This window comes from Microtus pennsylvanicus, chromosome 9 (genome assembly GCF_037038515.1).
Source record: "Microtus pennsylvanicus isolate mMicPen1 chromosome 9, mMicPen1.hap1, whole genome shotgun sequence".
NCBI classification, from domain to species: domain Eukaryota; kingdom Metazoa; phylum Chordata; class Mammalia; order Rodentia; family Cricetidae; genus Microtus; species Microtus pennsylvanicus.
The window spans coordinates 97,889,587-97,906,487 of NC_134587.1; the positions used below are offsets into that span (position 1 = coordinate 97,889,587).

The 16,901-nt window shown below is 39.3% G+C and overlaps 1 pseudogene; it reads left to right on the forward strand.

Annotated features, from left to right (window-relative positions):
• The first annotated feature begins 2,689 nt into the window (after positions 1 to 2,689).
• Positions 2,690 to 15,682, forward strand: LOC142857048 (annexin A10-like; annotated as a pseudogene).
• The last annotated feature ends 1,219 nt before the right edge of the window (positions 15,683 to 16,901 follow it).

A 16,901-nucleotide genomic window follows, 5' to 3' on the forward strand; every position in this document is an offset into this window, starting at 1 on the left:
TTTATTTCAAGGATGTGCTGACCTCACAATGGAAGCCAGGAGATGTGCTATGTTGGGGAAGGGGTTTTGCTCTTATCTTCACAGGTGAGAAAAAATTGTGGATATCATCAAAATTAATAAAGGTTCGGTTTGAAGAAGAGAAGCCACTTGGAAAAGATAAATAACAATTCTTTCATAAGGATGGCGAACATACTGATGGTAAGAAATACAGATAGGTTGGAGGCAGGGTTCTTTTCTTATCTCCACAGGAAAATACTTATCTTCAAAGAAATTGAGGGACCCTGAATATTTAATTACTGATGGATGGACACATTTTGTAAGTATTAATTTTTATTTATATATCTTATTAAACATTTCTTTATAAATATATAGAGCTGGTTTTGAAGTTGGACTCTGGCTCAGTCCCTCTCCAATTCCAAGCCTGTTAGTAAGAGAAAAACCCAGAGTTTCTGTCTCATGTCAAGAGCCATGATATGGGACAGAAAGAAATATGAGTTTAGAAAACATCTTTGCTTTTCTTCATATCTATCATACTTTTCATTGAATATATCTATCATGCCTTTTATTGAATATATATGTATGTATATATATGTCTATATGATTAATGTTTAAGTTTTTCATAATGAACAATGAGTTTTTCCTGAAGTCACATTTGCAGTTTCCAGGAAGAAGATGGGGCCCCACAACAACAACTCTACCTGGTTGATATGACGTCATGATACTGATAGCGCTACTACAAGACCTGTTTTGGATACCAGCTGCACAAGACGATCCCAACTTGGTTAGCTGAAATGGTGCACATCTTGTACAACATTCTGGCCAGACCTCCACAAAATACTCAGAGACTATTTGCAATTTTAAAAGACATTGATCTTGAAATTTAACCATCATTTTACTTTCACAGGACCCCCCCAGAAAGAACGTCGCCCCCATGACAGCTGGAAGTAATTCTAGAGGACGACGTTCCCTCTCCCAGTAAAGTTTACCCCTGGGTTTAGGGACATCATTTAGGGGTTGGGAGGTTGGGGGAGGAATTTTATAAGCTCTGGGATCATTTTGAATAAAAAAAAAAGAGGGAATGATGGGATAAGAGATTTATAATTGTGAGTTACTGCTTTTAGACAAATATATTGGTATCAATTCTTGTATATTGAAACAAAGTTAAATTATATTGACTATTGTATGCATGCATGTTTCTATGTCCGTTTAAAACATTTTTATGTATTGACATATATTGTATTGATATATATTGTATATATTTACCATATTGCAATGTACATTTCTACCTCTGATTAAGATACTTATATGTTTGTGTATTGATATATATTTGCCATATTGCAATGTATATTTGTACAGTGTTTATATTTGGAGGTCATTATCCTCATTTCTTACACAGTTGTTTATTGTCTTAGTCTTTAAGTTAGATAGATATTGAGAATTATATAGATAAATAGTCATCTAAGTTTGTCATTTATAATCAGACTAATCAGGTTCTTTAGACATACAGAGATTATACTCAGTATAGATAGATAATCTTCAACCTCTTCAAAGAGCTATAGAAAATGGCCTTTAATCTAACTCAGAGTTTCATGATAGTGAGACACAATTGCTCCTGGCAACACCGCTCTATTCCCGAGAGAATGTTGAGCACCAAAGACACTCCGCCTGGAGCCTTTCTATTTGGCAGAACTGGCCTTTGGGCAAAGAAATGCCCATACCTCAACCGCTGACACAGATACAGAGCGTGCATCAATGGATAAAACAGGACTGTCATATCCTGCCAAGACAGGGTAAGATAGTTTTGAAAAGTTCCTTGCCTTTAATAGTGGTATGTCAGTTATGTTAGGCCTTAGCCAAAATTGGTTGACTCGACATTGCAAATGAGACTTTGGGTGATTGCCCAGGTAGTCAGTTGTCTCTGTCACTTGTTGCACATTTTGGATATATCTCGTCTGTTGAGTAGTGTTTATTCCCTTCTCAGATCTTTGACTGAGTTGAAGATTATATAATTATAGTTACTCTTTACATTATTTGGACTCCTTGAGATAGAATGTTTAGCAAAGCTTTTGTTCTCAATATTGTTTGTTATATTTATTATTTGTTGTTATTGTATGTAGTTGTATTTGGTTTAGTTCTGTCTTATTTAGACAAAAAGGGGAGATGTAGGGATAAGTCCCGCCCCTTAGGGGGCGTGTTCGCCTCGGGCTAATGTCTGCTTCTAAATTTGGCGAGGATGCTCCGAGCTGTCACTTCTGCTTTCCTGGTCTCCGATGGATCGGTGGTTCTGTAAGTCTATTTCTACGTTAAAACATATATATTTTTACAATCTGTCTGCATTCGTTTACTCCTAAGTGCCAGGCTGCACGGGAAGATAGCCTTTAAAAAGGAAGCATGCTAGAGGATGGGAGATTATTGCAGTAAAGCATAAATTGTTTTAGCCACTGAAATTTAACAGGGCCTAGAATTCATCTGGGTTCTTGTTCACATTCAGCTTCCAGCTCGGCAAGTCTGGAGTAGGGCTCCCTATTCTGCACCCAGGAGAAAGACCGCTGATGCCAATGCCCGACTTCTACTGACTGTGCACCCATCAGATGTTCCTACTTATTGATTCCTCCCCGAGATGCCCCATTATGACAATGAGAGTTCAAGACTCTGAGCCCCATGTCTTCGTCCTCCCTCCTCCCTCATCATGGACATCCCTTCCTTGGCTGTCCACTGGGTTCTGGCTTCTGGGGTAGGCGGGTCCTAGTCCTGTCCCCCTCAGCCTCACAGTACGAAGCCCCTCCTTCTAGACACTTCTGATCTTGGCGAGGGCTGCCAGCCCCTGGCGCGCCCAGAAGCATTCCCTCCCCCGCCGCTCTCCTCCCTCCCCAAACCCAGACCCCCAAACCCAGAACCAGGACCTGCTGCCTGCTGAGAGCGGCAGGACTGCTCTGCAGGAACCCAGAGCCAGGAATCCAGAGATGGAAGCTCCCGGAAGCTTCTGAGCCACCCAGGCTGCCTGGAGAATAGTTTCAGTTTCCATTCTGCGCCCAGAAGCCTAAAGTTTCGATTTCCACTCATCACCAATCCAATTGGAGAAGAGGACTTGAGAAATGTAGTGTTTGGCATCCTTCTATAAAGTCAGAACTGTCAGAGAGGGAAAACTGAGGCTTTGAGATTCTTGAGGTAACTGTGGAGGGAACCCTGACAGAGAAATCTGAGGATGTCTAGGCAACAGTGGAGAGGCCAAAGAAGCAGAAGACCAGGTGTTCTGCTTTCCTCTGCTCCCACAGGTGTGCTAAAGACGTTAAAGTGGGGGCAGCAAGAAACTTGAGAATACTTGAGTTTCTTACTGAAGTCTGTGATTAATCTATGTTGGATCTTCTTTGACCAATAAACATCACTAAACAAACTGAAATTGGAATTACTTGCTTTTATTTCTACCTTTATTTCTTTTCTTCCCTCCTGATCCTCAGTTCTTTTCTCCTCCCCTCCCTCTCCCCTTCCCTCCCTCTCTTCTTCCCTCCCTCCCCCTCCCTCTCTTGCTCCCTCCCCTTCTCTCTCTCTCTCTCTCTCTCTCTCTCTCTCTCTCTCTCTCTCTCTCTCTCTTTCTCTCTCTCTCTTTCTCTCTCTCTCTTTCTCTAAACCTGTAGATTCCTGCATGTGCGTTGGCTACCTCTCTAGCTTAGTATCCCCAATAACTTTAGGAAGGCCTAAATAAGCAAATTCTCTAGAAAGTGGGGAAGCCTTGCATTTGGGTGCTCTTGATCTGGGACTGGAAGCTGTGCTCATTACCCAGTAAGGGAGTGGCAGAAATCTTCCCATTGGGAAAGAGCAACAAGTTACAGTAAACAATAAATTTCCCAGTCATAAATATGCTCGGTAACAATAAACATTCACCACTTTGAAGGCTATTAAGCATGGGCCCCTCCCTCATGGTCAACTTTCCACCTACCTCCTGTTTCCTTGGTAACAGCAGAAAGGGAAGCATCAGCTCTCATCCTCCTTTCATTAAAAAAAAACCCATGAAAAGGCAGGGTATTGGGCCAGTTCACAAAAGGATAGGAGTATCAGCTCTGGTCCTCCTTTGCATTAAAAACCCCATGAAAAGGCAGGGTATTGGGCCAGTTCATAGAAGGATAGGAGCATCAGCTCTGGTCCTCCTTTGCATTAAAAACCCCATGAAAAGGCAGGGTATTGGGCCAGTTCACAGAAGGATAGGAGCTGTTTGAGAAAATGTGATCTGAGTTCTACTTCTGACCCTGGGTGGAGACATGAGGTTTTGATATGCCCCAAAAGTTGGAAAATTACGTATTATTATCTCCTTCTCAAGAGTTAATACAAGTGCATACGTCTCCCACCTGGCTAGAAGACACATCTCAATAAAACTGCCTCACCTAAGGACATTCTAGGGAGGTGGGAGGGATAATGCCCTCCTCCATTAGATACTGTACAGCAAAGCCGCCCCATGCAAAGGTTTGTAACCTATAAGATAAGACCTTGCAGAAGAGGTAGCTTCCAGGAGAAAGGTGAGAAGGGCCAGAGACTCATACCAGGGCTGAATTGATTGGTTAAGTATTTTCTCTGGCCTTCTATTTAAACCTTATCATCGCATCAAGACTCAAAGGTAGATTGGACACTCACTGTCAATCACATCAGGACCCTAAAGATGGATTTAGACGCTCACTGGATCTTTTTACCAACCATCTTTCCATTGTGGCCATATTGGATAGATCTGACATTTCTGTTTTTCATTGCTATTATTTGTCTCTTTTAATTGAGTTTATGGAAGACAAAATCCTTTTGTTCAGAACAGAGGAGATACACACCTGAGTTGCTGGGACAACCAGAGTCAATTCTTTCCTTTTTACTATTATTGATTTTTAATTTAATATCTCATAAATTCATTAAAAATATATGTAACTTAGTTTGATCATATTATCCTCTTAACTCCTTTTTCTCCAACTAAATCCCTTCTTCTATCTAAGTTCACGTCCTGTTTTCACGTCTTTTTTTGTTATTGTTCCTGACCCATGGCATTTAATTAGGATGGTTGGCATAAGCACGGTTATTTACTGGAGCAAGGGCAAATTATCTGTGGCTACCACTGAGGAACGTGACGCCCCCAGCAAACATTGACTTCTTGCTGGTCCTCAGGGAGAGGGGAGACCTCATGAGCCTATCTCTCCCCCATGATGAGACATTGATGGGCCTGTCTTGTGTAGTAGTCACTGATACTCTGAGTTCACAGGCATAACGGCCATGCAATAAACAGAATAAGTTGTGTCATGCTATTTCCATTTGAACTCCTAAATTCTTTCCATACCTTCTTCCATAATATACCTAGATCCTTGGAGGCAAAGACACAGATGTCTCATTTCAGCTGTCACTGATTCACTAGTTAGCTTCTGCATTAACCATCACCCATCACAAACAAAAGCTTCTCTGACCAAAGCTGGGAGCAGCACAAATCTATGAATATACATACACAGACTTAGGAGGAAATTTGACATCATATCCATATAACAAAACAACAATAGTAAATCCGCTTTTAGAGCATGCAGCTTCCCCGTTCATGGGTTTTAGACTAAGTTTACATTGCCAGGCATGGATTCTTCCTGTAGAATAGACCTAAAATCCTAAAATCAGAAAGTGGTTGTTGGTCATGTTCAAAACAGTCCATCACTATTGTACCAGTGGGCAAATCTTATCTGAAAGGATACTATACAAAAAAAAAATCATGGCCTTTCTAGATCTTCTAGAAACAACTCCTGATGGCACCTTGATTTAAGTCCCGTGAAACTGACGTTGAGAACTGTCTTATTTGCAAAGCCTATACTTCATCACTGTTTGTTTGTTGCATAAATCCCGTTTTACAATCCAGATACAACTATGTCTGCACCATTGCATAAATACTGTTAAACTCCATCACTGCCTCCTCTGGCAAAAGATGGATACTTCTATGATGATGTAAAATATCTCATAGAGATAGAAAAAGCAAAAATTATTTCAACATTTGTCACAAAGTTCCTCTGTTATAAAGAAAAGCAAAAAAAAAATCCTTACAAAACTACACACCAATTCCTCATGTGTTGAAGAGATTGCAAAGGAGTCACCACTGTTTGCGGGTTCTGGGATTTTTACCCCAAAATCCTATATTGTTGTCTGACATTTTGATTAGATTCTGGTGCTCTGAAGACTGACAATAAAGTTTTTTTTTCAGACGGCAGAGCTAGCTGTCCAAAATTGATTATGGAGGTTTTAGAAGACTGATAGAAAAATAGGAAGTAGTTGGGTGGGGCTTAGAGAAGGTCTTGGACCTTTTAGATTGAAGAGCTGAAGAAATAGTAGATTCCAGGTGATTTCTCTCCCACTTCTCTTATCATTCAGCTTCTTACCACAAATCTGACTCCCAATTTTTTATAACTATTTAAATTATTGCTACTTTAGAATAATTAGATAAATGCTTCACTAGATATTCTGTATATTGAGACCACCTAAAGGGAAACCCTTGCTTATTTCCCAGGGAACAAGAGGGGAAGGATATGCAGATCCAGGATGGCTGCTCAGGATGCAATGGTAACTAAGTCTGACTGTCCCCCTGACTAACAGAGCTTTTGATAGAGTGAATGGGGCATGTTCTGACTCCTTCCTTACTGTGTGATGTTGCAGGTCCTGTGGGAAGCTTGCCAGCAGAAGACTGGGGAGCATAAAACCACAATGCAGATGATCCTGTGCCACAAGAGCTCCCCACAGCTCTGGCTGGGTAACTAGAAACAGGCTCTCTACAGCTCTTTAACCAGTTGAGTGACATACAAGTAATTAGGATAGAAGAGGGACTGTCACTCAGCAATAGAAAAAAGCCATGTCTATACAGTATGCCTCATTTAATGGCACCGCTAAAGAATAAAACTCTGCCACTAAATTTTCTCCATTAACTGAAGCTTAGAGGTTTTACATACAGACTCCTAAACATTACCTATACCAGGTATTTGAATAATCTCCAGTGAGTTTACTGTGGCCAACCCCTGAGTCAAGGTCTTTGTTAAAGACATTGTGATTTACGAAATAGCCATAATACCTACTGATCTTTGAGATGTGGTCACATTAACCTCCGCTTGACTTTCTCCAAACTCTGCACCTTTCCTTTCCATTATTTTAAAGCAAATTAAATGCAATTAAAGGAAAAGTAAAGTCCTATCAATTTTTAGCAACACCCTACTCCAATCCAACTATGCTTCTCTTACTTTACGTGAGTTAAAGATTAACACTAACAATAACAATACTTCTTCACATTTAAGTTGAAATGGCTGAGAACTGAACATTGCCAAGGATAGAGCCAAATGAGTGAACCAAATAAAAAAAAGGTAATTTATTTGAACGCTATTTTATGTTAGTAAATGAATCTGTGAATGGTAATCTTCCGTTCCTCAAAATCACTCTTCCAAACTCTATTCCTAAACATCACTCAGAGGATTTTTGTATTTAGCTCTAACAGAAAGTTTCCTGTTGACAACTGAATTTAGACTGTCGATTATATATGTCTTATGAAAATGAATCATAGACAAGAGCTCACTCTGAGTCTTCCCTCCTTCTAAATCAGTACTTTCTAGTCATTGAGTTCCAGTGGGGGTAACCATTGTTCCGCAGCTCAGCAATAGCAGGTACTTAGAGTCCAGGGTTCATGCAAGTTTTAGCATCTCATAAAATCTATGCTTATTGCAGAGAGTAAATCCTTCATCACAGTGGGTAACAGCGCTAAGAAATGCTTCAGAGAAAACAATCACCATTAAATGTATAGTAAAATAGCCATAGTTTATCCTTTAAGTTTATGATATTTATGAAAATCTCTTTTGAGTTGCATAATTTTTTTGCATTTTTTCCAGGAATTTCAAAATATTTCTGGCCAAAACCTGGTGAATGCTGTCAAATACTTTTACGATGGCTACTTCCAGGAACTGCTGGGTGCAATTGGTAAGCTGTATTTTGTATGATGAATAATACACCTTTCATTCCACAGTCAACACTGACCAGTTCTGGCTGGATTAAATGTATGAGTAGGATTTAATTGAAGCATTTTTCTCTGTGAAATTATTTGAAAGTTCTATAAACTCCAGGAAATTTCATGAGCTAGTGGTTTGATGCAATGAATTGGCAACCTGGAGACATTAATGAACTACCATAATTCCATAAAATAGGCTCGACTTTTGTATGAGAAGAGAATCCTCAAATGTCCTGTCTCAGGAATTAACTTTCCACAGCTTTAAATCTATGCTAGGATCATTGAAATCCACTCCCTTGTCACGATCAGATAAATGCTAACATTGTGACTATGTTCTTGTCTCCAAGAAGAAAGGATATTTTCAAATTTTGCTTTTGATTATTTTTATTATCTTATTGTCTTTAATGAATTTGCTTTCAGGAACAAATCATATTATCAAAAAACCCTAAATTGTGAATTAGCGGTGAGTTCCACAGGCCTGCTTCCTGAATGTTATCTAAAATGATATGCCCACTATAGAAATGGCCATTGCTCTTATTCATAGAGACTATTCCCGTGTTTATATTTTATGTGTGTTTATATTTGAAGTGTGGCTTCGCTGCCCACACTTCAAAAAAGGTACATGAAGAGTCATTGTGAAATGCTCCATAATAGGTTCAGAAGACAAATAATTCGTTATGTGCTAAATAAACCATTGTTGTGAGTTTTCCATTCCACAAAAGTCTTGACACAGAGCTGAGAAGTCACAGCATTTTTATGAAATGTCCAGTAATCAGATATCCTATGAAAATGATTTGCTAGGTTTTATGAAACCTCTAAAGATAAGTGATGGAGTTGGTTTTAAGTATGAATGCATCTGAGAAACACACTTATATTCTGTCAAATTCCCAGTAGATTTAATAGGCATTCATCACATGTCAGCTAATTAGCAACAGAGTTACAATAGAGCAGGTTCCTGTCCTGCTCGATTCCTGCAATCGTTAAATCCCAAAGAAATCACATAGAGGTCTACATTAGTTATAAACTGATTGGCCTAGTAGCTCAGACTTCTTATTAACTCATAACCTATATTAGCCCATTATTCTTATTTAGGTTAGCCACGTGGCTTTGTACCTTTTTTGGTGAGGTAGTCACAGTTTGCTTCCTGTATGGCGGGATCAAGATTACAGACTATGTCCTCTTCCCAGAATTCTGCTATTCTCATTGCCCCGTCTCTACTTCCTGCCTGGTTGTCCTGCCTATACTTCCTGCCTGCCTACTGTCCAATCAGCGTTTATTTGAAATATAATTGACAGGATATAGACCATTGTCCCATAGCATTAAATCATCAAATTCTCAAAGGAGCTCAAACAATGTGGGTCTGAGGGGAACAGAGAGTGGACATCAGGAAAACCAGGAAAGACTTAGCTGGTTCATTCCATCAATTAGTATAGAATGAGTGCCTACTGTGTCTCTAATTGGGTACTTGAGGTAAAATATCAAAGAAACAAAATAAAAATAATAACAGAAGTCCAAGCCTCTTGGGAACTTGCCTTCTAGAAGCAACTCTAGATTAGTTATTAGGTTTACTTCTCTCTAATGAAAATAAGATAAAGATGAAGATATGATCTTTTGATCAAAACAATTATTTAAACTAAAGAAAAGCTAATAAGATTTTATTTTAAAGAAGCAATATAGTTCCTCATTTGTTACTTATATATGAAATGAATCTATGTACTTTTTCAAACATGACTATTTGATGGTTTACAGTCTCAACAGATACCACCGGGACAACTGTTGGGAAGGCTCCAGGCTGTTTAAAGCCATGGCAAGCTTAGTCAAATAATATCTAAAACCAGAGAAGAACACTTTACATTTGTTATAGCTTATCCTTAAAGGACCTCTCATCTGGTTACAAATCTATAAGGAATCTGATGCCACTCAAAGAGCTCTTGGTCTAGACCAGTTTTGAAGACTATATGAATAGGCAGCATTCAGGAACATACATAGATAGTATGTGTATACAATGTTAATGATCAAAATGTGTTATTTTAAAGCAATTTATTTCTCAATAGAACATATTATTTATGCAAAAGAACAGGTTTCATTACGACATTTTCATGCATGTAAGTAAAGTATTACTAAAGATATTTGACAGGCCAATTTTTTGATATTTCCCAGCATGTTGGGGGAATTATGCTAATATTTAAGAACATTTTTATTATTTGTCTTATACATAGAACATAACTTATGCATAAGAATCTACATAGCCTCAGAACTCAAAAGAAAAACTCATTGTTCACAGCTTCTTTGCTTCGTGCAAAATAGTATCTTGAGCAATGATGTAGGATAATTCAATAATTCCTCTCCAATGAGCCGTGACTGTGCCGCCAGACTAAGCTTCCCCTGTGAATTACCCTGGTCGAATAATCAGTTATTCTGATTCCACCTATGCCCTGATTAGGTAAAATTCATTCTAATGACTTATAAATTAAATCATAACCCTATATGTTCTAGGCAGAAAAAAACCATTCTTTTTTTATTATGGAATTTTATTTTATTTTTTTAAATTTATTTATTTATTAAAGATTTCTGTCTCTTCCCCGCCACCGCCTCCCATTTCCCTCCCTCTCTCCCCAATAAAGTCCCTCCCCCCTCAGCCAGAAAAGCAATCAGGGTTCCCTGTCCTGTGGGAAGTCCAAGGAACCCCCACCTCCATCCAGGTCTAGTAAGTTGAGCATCCAAACTGCATTGACAAATATTTTGCAGTTAAAGTTGATTACATGTAAGTAATCCAAACTTCTTATATGAAGAGCTGGACTATGAAACAATTGTCAGCAATCTGTTTTAATTCCCCCAAAACTTTGTTTGTCATAAAGAAACTCCAAATGACCGACATTTTAAAAATAAAATCTTGTTCAGATAATTTGTTTTAATCACTTCAAGTCACAGATTATTTTTTTTTGTTTTCGTTTTTTTTCATTGACACTCAAAACATTCTTGATTAAAAGTTAGATTATGCTGACTGACCACCAGATGAAAGCATTATTCTATTTTGAAGGCATTTGAACCATCCCGGCAGGTAGGCCTCAGACATCCCCAGCTGTGGTTTTGGAGGCATATAGACCTGCAAGCAAACTGCTGCTGAAAAGGAAGTCAGGCAATGTGGGACAGACCTTTAAAGTGCTGGTTTCTCTACCCACCTTTCTTCACCTTTTAGGACCTCGGCTTCCATAGTAAAACTGTCAGCAGGATTCTAATCACCAGAAGTGAAATATATGTGATTTCCATAGGGAAATGTTACAAAGAGAGATTTGGGAAATCCTTGTTTCATGATATCAAAGTAAGCCTACTTTTCATGTTTGACTTAAACACACATTTTATTCTTTCTGGACCATGAATAAAAGCTTTAATTTAAGCAGCTTGATGATGGGATCTGGAAAGCTACGTATCTGACAAGGATGATAGACTTTAAGACAGCAGACACAGTGTTCAGTGCTTTAGCAAATAAATTTTAACCCGCGAAGTCATTGCACCTTGAAAGTAAAACGTTTCTTTCTTTACTTTTAATAGTCACCCGCTATGACTGTTCTTTAAGGGTTCAGTTCTCGCATGAATATACAGAACCATCTGGATATGGCCCTTACCCTGTATTTATAGCTGCAACCTTCACACTCAAATTACTGAGGCTGAGACAGGAAGATCAAGACTTCAATGTCAACCCTTAGCTTAAAATCAAGTAGAGACTAGAACAGGCTCCTTGAAACCTTGTCTCAAAACACAAACATTCAAACAAAAAAAATTGAGAATCAGGGAAACTATTCTTTGTTACAAGAATGCTTTAACTGTAGGAAGGATTCCTAGCTCACTGCCGCGCTCCTCATAGCAGCATAGAAGGCCAGACAGTAAATACCATCAGCTGCTAATCTGAAGAACATTATTAGTGGATGTGTAAAGCCCTATGTGACCAACCACTTCAGCAAACAGAGGGCAGGAAAATAAGAGTTCAGAACTAGCAAATCAATGTCTTATTCTGACCTTTCAATACTTTCATCAAATGTTTTCTAAAACTTGGCAAAAATGGAAAGATATGAGTTATCTATGGAATCTGAGTGCTCATTCTGAAAATAAAAATACTTAGTTTCTCCTCCAAAAAAAAAATCAGAAATGTTTTCAGGGTGAAGAGAATGGAGCATCAGAATATACACAGTAACTGAGACTATGTCTTAATTCATGCTTTGTACATTCACATTGCTTTCAAATGTAATTTGAAAGTCACAAGAAAGAATATTTTAGCTCCTTGAATTATCCAAGATACAACTCACAATCTCAAATATTATAGCCACAAATCCAGAATGTTTTCTAGGACTTTGGAGGAGCCAGAGTGGTTCTAAGACATTAAGGACAACATTGAATAAATGGGACCTACTGAAACTGAGAAGCTTCTGTAAAGCAAGGGACACTGTCACTAAGACAAAAAGGCAACCCACTGACTGGGGAAGATCTTCACCAACCCCGCAACAGACAAAGGTCTGATCTCCAAAATATAAAAAGAACTCAAGAAATTAGACTGTAAAATGCTAATCAACCCAATTATAAAATGGGGCACTGAGCTGAACAGAGAATTCTCAACAGAAGAAGTTCAAATGGCCAAAAGACACTTAAGGTCATGCTCAACTTCCTTAGCGATCAGGGAAATGCAAATCAAGACAACTTTAAGATACCATCTTACACCTGTAAGAATGGCTAAAATCTGAAACACCAATGATAGCCTTTGCTGGAGAGGTTGTGGAGTAAGGGGTACACTCATCCATTGCTGGTGGGAATGCAAACTTGTGCAACCACTTTGGAAAGCAGTGTGGCGGTTTCTCAGGAAATTCAGGATCAACCTTCCCCTGGACCCAGCAATACCACTCTTGGGAATATACCCAAGAGATGCTCTATCATACAACAAAAGTATATGTTCAACTATGTTCATAGCAGCATTGTTTGTAATAGCCAGAACCTGGAAACAACCTAGATGTCCCTCAATGGAAGAATGGATGAAGAAAGTATGGAATATGTACGTATTAGAGTACTATTCAGCAGTAAAAAACAATGACTTCTTGAATTTTGCGTCCAAATGGATGGAAATAGAAAACACTATCCTGAGTGAGGTAAGTCAGACCCAAAAAGAGGAACATGGAATGTACTCACTCATATTTGGTTTCTAGCCATAAATAAAGGGCATTGAGCCTATAATTCATGATCCTAGAGAAGCTAAATAGGAAGGTGAATCCCCACCCCCCAAAAAATATATAGGCATTCTCCTGAATATTAACCTTCATCAGGCGATGAAAGGAAACAGAGACAGAGACCCACATTGGAGCACCGGACTGAAATCTCAAGGTCCAAATCAGGAGCAGAAGGAGAAAGAGCATGAGCAAGGAACTCAGGACCGTGAGGGGTGCACCCACACACTGAGACAATGAGGATGTTCTATCTGGAACTCACAAAGGCCAGATGGCCTGGGTCTGAAAAAGCCTGGAATAAAACCAGACTCGTTGAACATAGCAGACAATGAGGACTACTGAGAACTCAAGAACGATGGCAATGGGTTTTTGATCCTACTGCATGTAATGGCTTTATTGGAGTCTAGGCAGTTTGGATGCTCACCTTACTAGACCTGGATGGAGATGGGTGGTCCTTGGACTTTTCACAGGGCAGGGAACCCTGACTGCTCTTTGGGCTGATGAGGGAGGGGGACTTGAATGGGAGAGCGGGAGGGAAATGGGAGGCGGTGGCAGGGAAGAGACATAAATCTTTAATAAATAAATAAATAAAAACAATGCTTGGCCATTAGCTCTAACTTCTTATTGGCTAATTCTTACATCTTAATTTAACCCATTTGTATTAATGTGTATATTGCCACGTGACTATGTTTTAGTGCCAAGATTCTAACCAGTGTCTGTCTCAAGCAGAACATCCATGGTATCTCCCACTCTGCCCTTCCCAGCATCCAGTTCTATTCTCTGATTTATCAGGCCCAAAGCAGTTTCTTTATCCATTAGCCAAGGACAACAACACATGAGCAGAAGAACCTCCTACACCATAACATTATGATACATATGTGTTTATAGTTCTCTGTTCTCATCCATAAATGACAAGAATTTTAAAATCCATTTTTTATATTCCTGAATTAATGAGTATAAATATTTTAATATCTTTTGAAACACATTGGCAATGTCCAGAAACCATCAATTAATAAATTAATATTAGGGTACTGTTTTCGGTTTTCTGTCTTGCCGGGTTTCTCAATCATTAAGTCCCAAAGAAATTGCACAGAGGTCTACATTAGTTATAAACTGATTGGACCATTAGCTCATGCTTCTTATTAACTCTTATAACTTATATTAGTCCATTATTCTTATCTGTGTTAGCCATGTGGCTCAGTACCTTATTAAATAGGGCAGTCACATCTTGCTTCTGTGGTTGGGTCAGGATTGCAGAGGAGTGGGCTTCGTTCTTTCCAGAATTCTCCTGATCTCATTGACCTGTTTCTAATTTTTTTTATGTTTCTTTTTTTTCTTTTTTTTTATTGAGAAAAGGAAAAAACGTATCCGCTTCCTCCCAGCCTCCCATTTCCCTCCCCCTCCTCCCACCCTTCTCCCCCTCCCCCAAACTCCTCTCCCTCTCCCTCTCCAATCCATAGAGCAGTCAGGTTTCCCTGCCCTGTGGAAAGTCCAAGGTCCGCCCCACTCCGTCCATGTCTAGGAAGGTGAACAACCAGACTGGCTAGGCTCCCACAAAGCCAGCACATGAAGTAGGGTCAAAACCCCGTGCCAATGTCCTTGCTTCTCATCAGCCCTCATTGTTCGCCATGCTCAGAGAGTCCGGTTTTATCCCATGCTTTTTCAGTCACAGTCCAGCTGGCCTTGGTGAGCTCCCACTAGATCAGCCCCCTTGTCTCAGTGGGTGGGTGCACCCCTCGTGGTCCTGACTTCCTTGCTCATGTTCTCCCTCCTTCCGCTCCTCATTGGGACTTTGGGAGCTCAGACCAGTGCTCCAGTGTGGGTCCCTGTCCCCATCTCCATCCATCACCAGATGAAGGTTCTATGGTGGTATGCAAGATATTCGTCAGTATTGCTATAGGATAGGGTCATTTCAGGTTGCCTATCCTCAGCTGCCCAAGGGACTAACAGGGGACATCACCATGGGTTCCTGGGAGCCCCTCTAGGGTCAAGTCTATTGCCAACCCTAAAGTGGCTTCTAATTCCTGCCTGGTTTGACCTGCCTATACTTCCTGAGTGGCTACTGGCCAATCAGCATTTATTTAAAATATAATTGACAGAATACAGATCACTGTCCCACACCAGGGTACCAATTCAGAAAGCTAAAGAGAAGATTCATTTTATCATTTTATTGTGCTCCAAATGAACATTAAAGTCATCAGTTTTACATAAAACATATTGTACTGATTATAACCACAGCATTATTTTTTAATAAGTTTCACCTTGAATAGGGCTCACAAAATCTTTAGACAGAAACATAAATCATTTTGTGAAGAGTAACAGTCCACAAATCTTACATACTGCAATTAGAAGAATTGCAGTTGATTTTTTGAACCATGGAGAGATTTGATTTCAAGTGCCTGTATTTTTTAATTTTCAGAATTTTGCTTCAGGGCACTATGAGAAAGCACTGCTTGACATCTGTGCTGGTGATGTGGAAGACTACTAAAATGAATAAAAATGGGAGACCTCACAGGTCTTGTAACCCTCTTTACAGTCACCTCAGATACAGACTGTGGAACCTGTGCTGTTATTGACACTGAAATACAACCATAGAATCATATTTCTCTTCTATCTCTAAAATTATTCTGAGAAATAAACTACTGTTGAAAATATGTAATCCTGGATTTGCACCTCTCCCTCAATTTGTAAATAGTGTATGGTGGAATAAGAAAAACATTGCATTGGAGTAGATTTCTTTTAGTCATGAACCAGTTCCTACCACAGGAAAGTCTGCTCATGACTGTCTTTAGTATCAGTCTGAAACTTATAAAACTGAAGTGTGTGACCACTGTCAGCTTGTGACCACACTCAGCATGTGACCACTGTCAGCATGTGACCACACTCAGCATCTACCCACTCTCAGAGAAACTGCCTGGACTTCTGAACAAACCAGTAAAGCTGAGGTGAGGCCCTAAAACAGCCTTTAAATGAAAATACCCAAAAGTAAAGTGTACCAAGATGTATACTTACTGGATTATTAGTTGTACAAAGATTTGGATGAAAAAATAAGGGTTAATGTGCATCTCTGTGTTTACCTTGATTGTGCTAATGCACTCCAGTAAGATAATTAAAATGCTTTTAAAAAGTTCTTTCTTCCATTTTTGGAGGAAGGATAGTTGGGCACATGTACTATAGCACATTTCCTATCAGGCTGTCTTTCAAACTCATGTCCTCTTTTTCTTTAATTGTTGTTGTTGTGTTTGTGTGCAAAAATCATGAATACAGTCTACTCAGTCTATACAATGTTACTTGCAGATATATGAAATGAAGGCTAACCTTTTGGCTTTGGATGGTCAGCTGGAAAGCTCTTCCCAGAGGAAGCCTATTTCTACTATTCTCAACATTAATTAGTTGTCTACACTTTTTTCTAGGGTTGTGGCCTCATGAGATTGTCTCCTTTCATGGTAACATGTCCACTTGTGTTCTTTCTGTTCATATCCTTTTAGGCAAGCATGTTGATGCGACTTCATGTATGTATCTTCCGACATTTCTAAGAGACAATCCAACAGCAAACATCCTGATCTTCTGAGTCTTACAATCTTTCTGTTCATCTCCTATAAGGATCTCAGAGACTCAGATGCAGGAAGTGTGTTGTATCAGTTGAGCCTGTGTGGATATAATCACTAATTCCTGTATTTTGATAGGCTGTGATTTTCTGTAAGAGT